Here is a 12,809-nt window from a genome sequence, read left to right as displayed (position 1 = left end):
CAAAAGGATTTGAGTATAGGAGCAGGGAGGTTCTACTGCAGTTGTACAGGGTCTTGGTGAGACCACACCTGGAGTATTGCATACAGATTTGGTCTCCTAATCTGAGGAAGGACATTCTTGCCATAGAGGGAGTACAGAGAAGGTTCACCAGACTGATTCCTGGGATGTCAGGACGTTCATATGAAGAAAGACTGGATAGACTCGGCTTGTACTCGCTAGAATTTAGAAGATTGAGGGACGATCTTATATAAACATACACAATTCTTAACGGGCTGGACAGGCTAGATGCAGGAAGTTTGTTTTCGATGTTGGGGAAGTTCAGAACAAGGGGTCACAGTTTAAGGATAAGGGGGAAATCTTTTAGGACCGAGATGAGAAAAACATTTTTCACACAGAGAGTGGTGAATCTCTGGAATTCTCTGCCACAGAATGTAGTTGAGGCCAGTTCATTGGCTATATTTAAGAGGGAGTTAGATGTGGCCCTTGTGGCTAAAGTGATCAGGGGGTATGGAGAGAAGGTAGGTACAGGATACTGAGTTGGATGATCAGCCGTGATCATATTGAATGGCGGTGCAGGCTCGAAGGGCCTGCACCTATTTTCTATGTTTCTATGAATGCAGGAACGGGGTACTGATTGGGGATGATCAGCCATGATCACATTGAATGGCGTTGCTGACTCGAAGGGCCGAATGGCCTACTCCTGCACCTATTGTCTATTGTCTATTGATCTGTCGTTCTCTCTCAACCGCATTCTCCTCCCCTTTCCCCATAACCCCTGACATTCTTATTCATCAAGAACCTTTCTTCAAGTTTCCACTTGTTCAATCTGTTGATGTCAATGGAATTACATTGATCCCTCCTTTTTCCATTTAAATTTGTTTCTCTTTCAACCGGGTTCACCAACTTTTTTAGGATGAGAGGGAATCTTATAGAAACATATAAAATTCTTAAGGGATTGGACACGCCAGAGGCAAGAAACATGTCCCCGATGTTGGGGGAGTCCAGAACCAGTGGTCACAGTTTAAGAATAAGGGGATGGCCATTTAGGACTGAGGTGAGGAAAAACTTTTTCACCCGGAGAGTTGTGAATCTGTGGAATTCTCTGCCACTGACGGCAGTGGAGGCCGATTCACTGGATGTATTTAAGAGAGAGTTGGATATAGCTCTTAGGATTAAGGGAATCAAGGGATATGGAGTGAAAGCAGGAACAGGGTACTGATTCTGGATGATCAGCCATCTTCATATTGAATGGTGGTGCTGGCTCAAAGGGCTGAATGGCCTACTCCTGCACCTATTTTCTATATTTCTATGTTTCTATGCTAGAAAAATTGTTTGACAAGAGTTTAACAAGATAAAAATTAGGATATTTTCTTTGGTGGGGAATGTAGTAATAAAGAGCATATTCTAGGAATGAATGGCTCAGCCACCTAAAACTGCGATGTGGTAGGAATCCTCTCATGGAGGTTTGTGAATGTATAGGATTCTCTAAAGCAGAAGGCGGCATGGTGGCGCAAAGGTAGAGTTGCTGCCTTACAGCGCCAGAGACATGTGTTCGAACGTGACCACGTGTGCTGTCTGTACAGAGTTTGTATGCTCTCCCCGTGACCTGCGTGGATTTTCTCTGGGTGCTCCAATTTCCACCCACACTCCAAAGATGCACCAGTTTGTAGGTTAATTGGCTTCAGTGAAAAGTGTAAATTATCCCTCGTGTGTTGGATAGTGATAATGTGCGGGCATCGCTGGTCGACGCAGACTCGGTGCTTCCACACTCTATAAACTAAAAAGAGGCCACAGTTGTTGTCTATCAAGTATATTTGAGTGTCAAATGCATAGTCATACTGTGGAAGAAGAGGTTCAGAGAGATATGGGCCATGCGCAAGCAGGTGGACTAATGTATATAGGACATGTTGGTCAGTGTGGGCCAATTGGGCCAGAGGGCCTGTTTACAGGCCACCAGGGGTGCCACACGATTGGCAGCCACGCCAACAGTCTGTCTGTTTTTTCACTTTTTTTTATTTTTAGTGCGTTTTAAAAGTCTGTGTAAATGTTCTCCAGTTTGTTTTATGTGGGGGGAGGAGGAGGGGGTCGGGGGAAACTTTTTTCAGTTTCTTACCTTGCAGGATATGAGATTGTTTTCTGGATCGCATATCCGGTTGCTCTGCGGCCTAACATCAATGGAGCTGGATGCATCCTCGGACTGACTTTGGGCCCCACCTCGCGGAGCGTGGTCTTAACATCGGAGTCGATCCCTTGCCTGGGATCGCTCTAACCGCGGCCTGCGGACTTTACATCCAGAGCTCGCAGTCTCAGGAGAGGGCGAGTCGGGAGCTCCAACGAAGGCGGAGGCTCGACCAGGTTCGATCGCGCGGAGCTGACATCCCCCCCCGATGCGGAGGGCCAAAACTCCGCCGGCTACGGGAGTTAAGATCGTCCCGTCAACGGAGGGCTCGAGGCACCAGACCATGGGAGAGGAAGTAGAGAAGAGATTTGATCTTTTTTCGCCTTCCATCACAGTGAGGAATGTGGAGTCTCCGTGGTGAATGTGTTTTGTGTGTTCCGTTGCTTTTTATTGGTATGACTGTATGGCAAATGAAATTCCTCGTATGTTGCAAAACATACTTGGCTAATAAAGTATTATTGTGATTGTGATTGTGATTGTATGACTATGACTCTCTGAGAAATGCTGTTTGGAAATGGGAAAGGTTTGTAGTTGAAGCAAAGATCAGATCGGCCATAGTCTCATGGAATGGTAGTACAGATTGCTGATTTACAGCTCACGTCACCAAATAGTTCATAAATTCTCATGCATATTCAATTATTGTCAATTATTTTGTTACAACGTATTTGACAAAAGAATTATGCATATGTAATAATTGATTTCAGTTAAGTTCTTGCTTTAACTATTTCACAATTATTCGCTTTGAATTAAAATTTCTTTGTAATTACATGAATAAATCATCTGTGTCACTGGTCGAATTTCGATGAACACATTCAGGGATGGCGCAGTGGCGCAGCGGTAGAGTTGCTGCCTTACCGCGCCAGAGACCCGGGTTCGATCCTAACTACGGGACCTGTCTGCACGGAGTTTGTACGTTCTCCGTGTGACCGCGTGGGTTTTCTCCAGGTGCTCCGATTTCCTCCCACACTCCAAAGAGTTGCAAGTTTGTAGGTTAATTGGCTTCAGTATAAATAGTAAATTGTCCTTGGCGTGTAGGATACTGCTCGTGTACGGGGTGATCGTTGGTCGGCGCGGACTCGATAGGCTGAATGGCCTGATTCCCTGTTGTATCTCTGAAGTCTAAAGTCCACATTCCATGTAAATCTTCCCATTATTGCAAACTTGTGGCAGGTTTTAACCTATTTAATTTAAATGGCATAATACTTGCACAGAGCAACATAATAGAAGTAGGTGAAGCTCTTTTTTTAATAATGTTTCTCCCTTATATCTTCTTGTCTTTCCAAATCCTCACAGTCTTTTGGTTTTAAGTCAATTGAATCCCATTCTGTGATGGTATCTATCAGTCCTGTTCGAATTTCATCATCTCAGTTTGTGAGAAGAGATTCAATTTTATTTTTGTTAGAGTGGTTAACTCTAAGCCAGCTCAAAGCCTGCAGATACATTATTCTCCTGCTATTGTGTTAATGTTTTTCATTTATAAATAAAACAACACAAGAAGTACCTACAGATCACCAATTAACAAAGCTGGAATCAAATGCCCATGCCTAATTCATTCATAACTTCAGATTGAAGTTATTTTTGTCAAAGGATGTCCAAAGGTCCCTGTGCTCTACAGCAAGTTCATAAGTGATAGGAGCAGAATTAGGCCATTCGGGTGGAAATAATGTTAGGAGCAGAATTAGGCCCATCTGGTCTAATCCGCTGTTCAATCATGGCTGATCTATCTTTCCCTCCTAACCCCATTCTCCTGCCTTCTCCCCATTGCCCCGGACACCCGTACTAATAAAGAATCTATCTCTGCCTGAAACATATCCATTGACTTTGCCTCCATAGCCTTCTGTTGTTGTCAGAAGGAATCAGAGTCCAGTTGATAGATGATGACACTGTACCATTCAGGACCGAATTTCCTCCAGCATTGTGTCCTCTATTTTCCAGTGCCGACCCAAAACGTCACCTATTCATGTTCTCAAGAAATGCTGCCTAACTAGTTTAGTTTTGTTTAGTTTAGTTTAGTTTTAGTTAGTTTATTGTCATGTGTAGCAATATACAATGAAAAGCTTTTATTGCAAACTAACCAGTCAGTGGAAAGACTGCACATGATTTCAATCGTGCCGTCCACAGTGCACAGATACATGAGAAAGGGAATAATGTTTAGCACGAGATTAAGTCCAGTAAAGTATGATTAAAGATGCTCCGGGGTCTCCAATGAAGTAGATAGAAGCTCAGGACCGCTCTCTAATTGTTGGGAGGATGGTTCGGTTGCCTGATAACAGCTGGGAAGAAACTGTACCTGAATCTGGAGGTTTTCACGCTTCTGCACCTCTTGCCTGAAGGGAGAGGGGAGAAGAGGGCTGACACAAAGCTGGGTGGCAGTGTGAACTGTGAAGAGGATGTTAAGAGGTTGCAGGGTGACCTGGACAGGTTGAGTGAGTGGGCAGATGCGTGGCAGATGCAGTATAATATAGATAAATGTGAGGTTATCCACTTTGGCGGCAAAAACAAGGGGGCAGATTATTATCTCAATGGGGTTAGGTTAGGTAAGGGGGAGGTGCAGCAAGACATGGGCGTCCTTGTACACCGGTCACTGAAAGTTGGCTTACAGGTACAGCAGGCAGTGAAGAAAGCTAATGGAATGTTGGCCTCCATAACAAGAGGATTTCAGTATAGGAGTAAAGAGGTTATTCTGCAGTTGTATAGGGCTCTGGGAGACCACATCTGGAGTATTATGTACAGTTTTGGTCTCCTAATTTGAGGAAGGACATCCTTGTGATTGAGGCAGTGCAGCGTAGGTTCACGAGATTGATCCCTGGGAAGGCGGGACTGTCATATGAGGAAAGATTGAAAAGACTAGGCTTGTATTCACTGGAGTTTAGAAGGATGAGGAGGCATCTTAGAGAAACATATACAATTATAAAAGGACTGGACAAGCTAGATGCAGGAAAAATGTTCCCAATGTTCGGCAAGTCCTAAACCAGGGGCCACAGTCTTAGAATAAAGGGGAGGTCATTTAAGACTGAGGTGAGAAAACTTTTTCACCCAGAGAGTTGTGAATTTATGGAATTCCCTGCCACAGAGGGCAGTGGAGGCCAAGTCACTGGATAGATTTAAGAGAGAGTTAGATAAAGCTCTAGGGGCTAGTGGAGTCAAGGGATATGGGGAGAAGGCAGGCACGGGTTATTGATAGAGGACGATCAGCCATGATCACAATGAATGGCGGTGCTGGCTCGAAGGGCCGAATAGCCTCCTCCTGCACCTATTTTCTATGTTTCTATGTTTCTAAGAGGGTGTGACTCGTCCTTGATTATGCTGGTGGCCTTGCCGAGGCAGCTTGAAGTACAAATGAAGTCAATGGCAGGGAGGTTGGTTTGTATTGTGGTCTGGGCTATGTACAGTAACTCCAGCACTTTGTGCCATTTTTCAAAGTGCTGGAGTAACTTAGAGGGCCAGGCAGTATACCTGGAGGACGTGGATAGTCGATGTTTCGGGTCGGGACTCTTTGTGAGATTGTATTGGTTTTGTCTGTGGTTCAACAGAGAAGCAGTATAACGTGAGCGAAACTGTTAATTGGACTTTGACCATCACGTGGCATCCTGCACACAGACCTTACCTATTGCTGTTAAGTTACGGCTGCATTAAACATTTACAAAGCTGGTGCATTTCAAGCCACTGTACTGTCACATCCATAGAGGATGGAGCCATCTTGGGGAACGGCTAGCCAGCAGCCGTCCGTTTTAATTCGCTTTTTTAAAAGTTTTTAGTGAGTCCTGTTTTTTGTCCGTAGGGGATATGGACTTTTTAATGTGGGGGGTAGGGGTTAATTTTACTTCTAGGTCCCTACCTGGTCGGTGAGGCAGCTTTTTCTCCGGGCTGCCCGTCGACCCGTCCTCGTGCCTACCAGCGGGGACCGCCCAGCACCTCGGCCTCGGTGGCGGCACAGCGCTGGAGCGCTATCGCGGAGCGGAGCGGGCGATGCCTTGCCTGGGTCACCGCGCTGGATCGACGCGCTGGAGCTCTGGTGAGCTGAGACCGCCGTGTTCAACACCTCCGGAGCGGAGTGGGCGGCGCCGACTTCAACATCGGGAGCCTGGGAGCTCCAAACCGGCGCGGCCTTGTCGGCTTCGGAAGCCGCGGTCTCCAGCTAGATAGCGGCCGTTCCAGGTGGCCCAGCCGCTGAGAGGACTCTCCCGACGCCGGGGCAAGGCCACCCGGTGAGAACGGCCAGGAACATCGGGCCTCCGTAGAGGCAATTGCGGTGGCCTCAATAGGCCTGACTTTGGGGTGAACTTGGGATGGGGACTGGACATTGTGCCTTCCCCCACAGTGGTGTCCATTGTGGGGGGATGATTTTTTGTCTGTAAGGTAATCCTGTTAGTCTTTGTCCAAGATGGCTGCCGTGAAGAGAGAGTGGACGCTGGCGCGCTTTAGCTGCCGCTGCTCTCTCTTCACATTGTGTTTTTGATTTTTGTTTTTGGACTGAATTCTGTTTTTAATTTGTGTTTCTGTGATGTCTTTATTATTTATTTTATTCTGATTATATGTTTATATTTCCTGTTAACCTATGTAAGGTGTCCTTGAGATGTCTGAAAGGCGCCCAATAAATAAAATTTATTATTATTATTATAGATCAATGCAATGAATAGGTCACTGCTGCCTTGTTCACCTGCCAATACCTTTGTAACTATCTGAATGCAATAGAGGGAACAAACTAGAGAAGGGCATGCACTCTTCCCAGCTACTGACGCATAGGCTTGGAGGACCTAGCCCTTTGTAGTGGGTAATGTGATCGTGATCGGTTTGTCCACCATCAGTGTGATTTCTCCACTGATGCTTTAAGCCTTCTCCTTTGAAAGGACAATTGAAAGAACATCCAAAGAGCGATCTTGAATTCAGCCGATGGGAAGGAACTGCACAATTGGCTATGTCCGGTTCTTTGAAGGAATTCTCTTGGTCCCCAGAGTTGCTACTTGAAAAACAGGCCACGATCTCCAAACAAAATGTATAGGATTCCTTCATGGAAGTGGAGAGTTTGTGAGAGCTCTGACAAGCTGACATTTAAGTTAACCTCCGGAAAATGAATGCTCCCTCTCTTCAACAATGTGATCCGAGGGTTATTGAGGCTTGGATAAAGAGAATAAAGAAAGCATATGACGGGTACAGGGAGGACCGTCTAGAGGAAAAATGTGTAAAGAGGTAATTTAGTTTAATTTATTTCAGTTTATTCGAGTTTATTTTAGTTTAGTTTAGTTCAATTTGGTTCAGTTTAGTTTAGTTTAGTTTAGTTTAGTTTAGTTTAGTTTAGTTTAGTTTAGTTTAGTTTAGTTTAGTTTTGTTTAGTTTTGTTTAGTTTTGTTTAGTTTTGTTTAGTTTTGTTTAGTTTTGTTTAGTTTTGTTTAGTTTTGTTTAGTTTTGTTTAGTTTTGTTTAGTTATACACTGCCCTTCGGCCCACCAGATCTGTGTCGACCAGTGGTCACCCATATGCTAGCACGATCGTACACACTAGGAACAATTTACAGAAGCCAGTTACATCTTTGGAACGTGGGGGAGAACTGGAGCACCCGGAGAAAACCCGCGCGGTCACAGGGAGAATGTACAAACTCGGTACATACAGCACCCGTAGTCAGGATCAAACACGAGTCTCTGACGCTATAAGGCAGCAACTCTGCCTCTGAATGATTTGAGGAGGTGTTGAAGGGGATTGATCAAGTCAAGTCAAGTCAAGTTTATTCGTCACATACACATACGAGATGTGCAGTGAAATGAAAAGTGGCAAATGCTCGCGGACTTTGTGCAAAAAGACAAACAGACAAACAACCAAACAAACTATAAACACAATCATAAACACACACATATTCTTTTACATATTAAATATTGGAAGGAAAAACGTTCAGTAAAGTTAGTCCCTGGTGAGATTTACAGTCCGAATGGCCTCTGGGAAGAAACTCCTTCTCAACCTCTCCGTTCTCACAGCATGGCAACGGAGGCGTTTGCCTGACCGTAGCAGCTGGAACAGTCCGTTGCAGGGGTGGAAGGGGTCTCCCATGATTTTGTTGGCTCTGGAGTTGCACCTTCTGATGTATAGTTCCTGCAGGGGGGCGAGTGAAATTCCCATAGTGCGTTCGGCCGAATGCACTACTCTCTGCAGAGCCTTCTTGTCCTGGGCAGAGCAATTCTCAAACCAGATGGTAATATTTCCGGACAAGATGTTTTCCACAGCCGCTGCATAGAGGGTTGGGCAGTGGAATTTCAGTGAAGCATTTGATATAGTTTATAGTTCGACAAAATACCTCATGCATGGCTCTTCCGGAAGATTAAGAGGCTTGAGCTCTGCAGTGACCTGGTGGTTTGGTTTCAGAATTTGGCTTACTCATAGGCAGTAGAAGTCAGTCATGGAACGTATTATTCTGCCTAAAGGTTTGTGACCACTGGTGTTCCACAGGGATCGGCACTTGGACCTCCGCTGTGTGTGATGTATATGAATGACCTGGGCGAGAATGTAGATGTTTGGTTAGGTAGGGCGGTGGATGTCATATACATGGATTTTATTAAGGCTTTTGAGAATGTCCTTTACCGGAGGCTGATGCATATGATCAATATGTACCGGATTCACAATGGCTTTGGTCGTGAAAAGGGATTCGGAACTGGCTGAGGGTTGTGGTGGAAGGTAGATATTCCAGCCAGAGGTCTGTGGCCTGCAGAGTTCCACAAGGAACTGTGCTAGGACCTCTACGTTAATTATTTAAAAAAATATTATATTTATAATTATATTTATAAGTAGCGAGAGGATTTGAGTATAGGAGCTTCATAGCGAGTGGATTTGAGTATAGGAGCAAGGAGGTCCTACTGCAGTTGGACAGGGCCCTGGTGAGACCACACCTGGAGTATTGTGTGCAGTTTTGGTCTCCTAATTTGAGGAAGGACATTCTTGTTATTGAGGGAGTGCAGCGTAGGTTTACCAGGTTAATTCCCGAGATGACGGGACTGTCATATGATGAAAAAATGGGTCGACTGGTCCTATATTCACTGGAATTTAGAAGGATGAGAGGATATCTTATAGAAACATATAAAATTCTTAAGGGATTGGACAGGCTAGAAGCAGAAAAAAGTCCTCATGTTGGGGGAGTCCAGAATCAGGGGTCACAGTTTAAGAATAAGGAGTAGGCCATTTAGGACTGTGATGAGGAAAAACATTTTCTGTCAGAGAGTTGTGAATCTGTGAAATTCTCTACCACAGAAGACAGTGGAGGCCAATTCACTGGATGTGTTCAAGAGAGTTGGATATAGATTTTAAGGCTGATGGAACCAAGGGATATGGGGAGAAAGCAGGAACGGGGTCCTGATTCTGGATGATCAGCCATCTTCAGCCTGATGGTTTGCAAATGACACCAAAATTGTACAAGTCGCAGACAGTGAGGAATACTGTCGGAAGATACAGCGCCACTTATAGACCAACTGCAGAAATGGGCAGAGAGATGGCAGATGCAGTTTAACCCGAGCAAGTGTAAGTCATTGCACCTGGGGAGGTTAAATGTAAGGGGAAGGTATACAGTTAATGGCAAGACCCTTAACAGCATTGGTGTGTAGAGGGATCTCTGAGTCCAAGTTCATAGCTCACTGAAGGTGGCAGCACAGGTAGATAAGCTGGTTAAGAAGGCATGTGGTATGCTTGCCTCCATTGCTAGGGGCACTGAATATAAGAGTCAGGAAGTCCTGATACAGCTCTGTAGGAGTTTGGTTAGTCCATTATTTGGAACTTTGAATGCAAGGGATTGAACTGGTGAGTCTTCCCAGCACGATTTGCATGTTGTACGATGATTCTATAATTCTGGGGGAGACAAATTGTTTGGCTATTGTGTGTAAAATCAAACTCCGAGATTACTGCTCGGGGTTAGATAGGGATATGGAGAGAAGGCAGGAACGGGGTACTGATTGTGGATGATCAGCCATGATCACATTGAATGACGGTGCCGGCTAGAAGGGCCGAATGGCCTTCTCCTGCACCTTTTGTCTATTGTCTATTCACTGAAAAGCAGCTTTTACTTTAATATTTATTTTTAAAATCTTAGTGTAGCTTGTTTTAAAAATACATTTGCCCAAAACCACGAATTAGTCTCAACTTAAATATGCCATGGAAACACATCTGAGTGTATGCCGTTATTTTCAGATAATATTTGTGTTGTTGGATTTCTCCTCTTTAAAAAGAAAGGAACACCGCCAAGTAAAATTGTAACATTGTCTCATTGTAACATCAGAACATCACATCACATCTTTGAATGGCAATTTATCTAAAATACACTTTACTTCAGTTATTGAATCAACGTAAATCGAGATGTGACACATTTAGAGTACTGCGTCCACTTTGGTGCACCATGTTGAAGCAGGAAAGATGTTGTCAAGCTGGAAAAAGGTGCAGAAAAGATTCTGTACAGGATGTTGCTAGGACTCGAGGTTCTGAGCTACAGGGAGAGGTTGAATGCAGGAGGATGAGGAGTGTTCTTACAGAATCACTGGATAAAATCACTGTATAAAATCACGAGAGGAATAGTTCGGGTAGAGTCCCTTGCATGGAGTGGGGGAACCAAGAACCAAAGGACATAGATTTAAGGTGAGGGGGGAAAGTTTTAATAGGAATCTGAGTCCACCAGGTGGCGCCACGAGCGGCAACCCCGCCGGCAACTCGTGTGTTTTTTTGACTATTTAGTAATTTTTAGTGTGTCTAAATGTATGTTTTAATGTTTCTCGGTATGTTTTGATGTGGGGGGGGCGGGGGGGGTAAATAGGGGGAAGCCGTTTCCAGTCACTTACCTCGACGGAGTTGCGACTTTTATCCATGTCGCATTTTCGCCCAACCTCGCGGCCTAACAACAATTGGATTGCTGCGGCCTCTCCAGAACGGTGACCGGCCCAGAGCTCCGCTGCGTGGACTTACCATCGCGGAGCGGACGACGGCATCCTTTGCCGAGGATCGCCAGTGTTGGAGCTCCGACCGCGGGGCCTGTGGACTTTAACATCGTGAAGCCATGGTCTCCGGTAAGAAGCGGCCGATTCGGGAACCGGGGAGTGTGTTCCGATCCATCCTGACGTCAGAGTTTCGATCATCCCGACAAGAGGGCCTGAACATCTGCAGCGGCAACTGCGGAGGGTTCAAGGCCCCGACCACGGGCAAACAAAGGAGGAAGATGACTGAACTTTATTGCCTTCCATCACCATGAAGAATGCTGATCGCACACTGTGGTGGATGTTTATGCTAAATTATATTGTGTATTGTGTTCTTTTTACTTTTATGGCTGCATGGTAACTCAAATATCACTGTATCATAATGGGTGCATGTGACAATAAATGTGAATTTGAACTCGAACTTGAGGGGCATCTTTTATACACAGAGGGTGGGAGCTGTATGAAACGAACTGACAGAGGAGGTAGTTAAGGCTGGTATTATTGCAACGTTTAGGACAGGTACATGGATAGGACAAGGTTAGACGGATAAGGGCCAAATACAGGCAGGTGGTTCTAGTGTAGATGGGACATGTTGGCCGGTGTGGGCAAGTTGGGTCGAAGGGCCTGTTTCCATACTGTATCACCCCATGACCATATACAGGGCCGGATTTACGTATAAGCTAGACAAGCTTAAGCTTAGGGCCTCGAGATCTAGGGGGGCCTACTCACCTCGCTGTCTCACCGGACCCGTCGAACCTCGCCACCCCACGGGGACCTCCTACTCTTTCCCCGTTGACCCTGGCCACACCACCGCCCTCCAGCAGCCCGCAGCCATCGCCGTTGCCTTACCTGCAGCCTGGCCTGAAGTTTCCATGCTGCAGACTTCAACTCCCCCGGGTTTGACTGTGCTAGGTCCTAGTGCTAGTCAGCCAACCCTGGTAATCTCAGTGGCTGTTCCACTGGGTCTTCCCCATTCCCCTCAAACCATGTGATCCCAGCTCTTCCCCACCCACACTACAGTCCTCATACACCCCTACCCCCTGACCACCCCCCCACCTCCCCACCAGACATCGCCTTGGCCTCAGTCCACACAAAAAAAAGTAATTTAATTAAATAGATCCTGGAAAACCAATAACCATTGGTGAAAATTCAGTCCAGGCATTAAATTTTGGGCTTCAGCCCCATCCTACCCTTTGGGCTTCTACCCCATCCTAACTGTGTGGTAGTTGTCTGTGCGTGATGTGTGTGTGGGAGGGAAGGAGAGAAGGGAGGGAGTGAGGGAGAGAAGGGAGGGATGGAGCGAATGAGAGAAGGGAAAAGAGAGAGGAAGGAGGGAGGGAAGGAGAGAAGGGAGGGAAAGGGCCGGAGGCAGGAGCAGATGCCAGGGTCCAGGCGGACGTGTGTGAGGTTTGTAAACATTGCTCCAACCCCCGGCCCTCTCTGTACTGTTCACTGCGTCTTCCCAGGGGTGGAAACGGGGCTGTGTGCGTGAAGCACGGCGACTGGAGGGACGGGAGTGCTGCCCCGGGACCGTGAAGGAACGACCCACCTCCCCCTCTCCCCCTTCTCCATTCCCCCTCACACCCCCCTCCCCGTCTACCCCTTTCTTCCCCCTCCACCCCTCTACTATCTCTATGCCCCTCTCTCCCCCCTCCTCCCAGGGTACATCTACCCGAGCCGAGAGTAGATTACTCT

The sequence above is a fragment of the Amblyraja radiata genome, chromosome 4 (genome assembly GCF_010909765.2).
Source record: "Amblyraja radiata isolate CabotCenter1 chromosome 4, sAmbRad1.1.pri, whole genome shotgun sequence".
Classification (NCBI taxonomy): Eukaryota; Metazoa; Chordata; class Chondrichthyes; order Rajiformes; family Rajidae; genus Amblyraja; species Amblyraja radiata.
Note: the sequence above shows the minus strand (reverse complement) of the source record.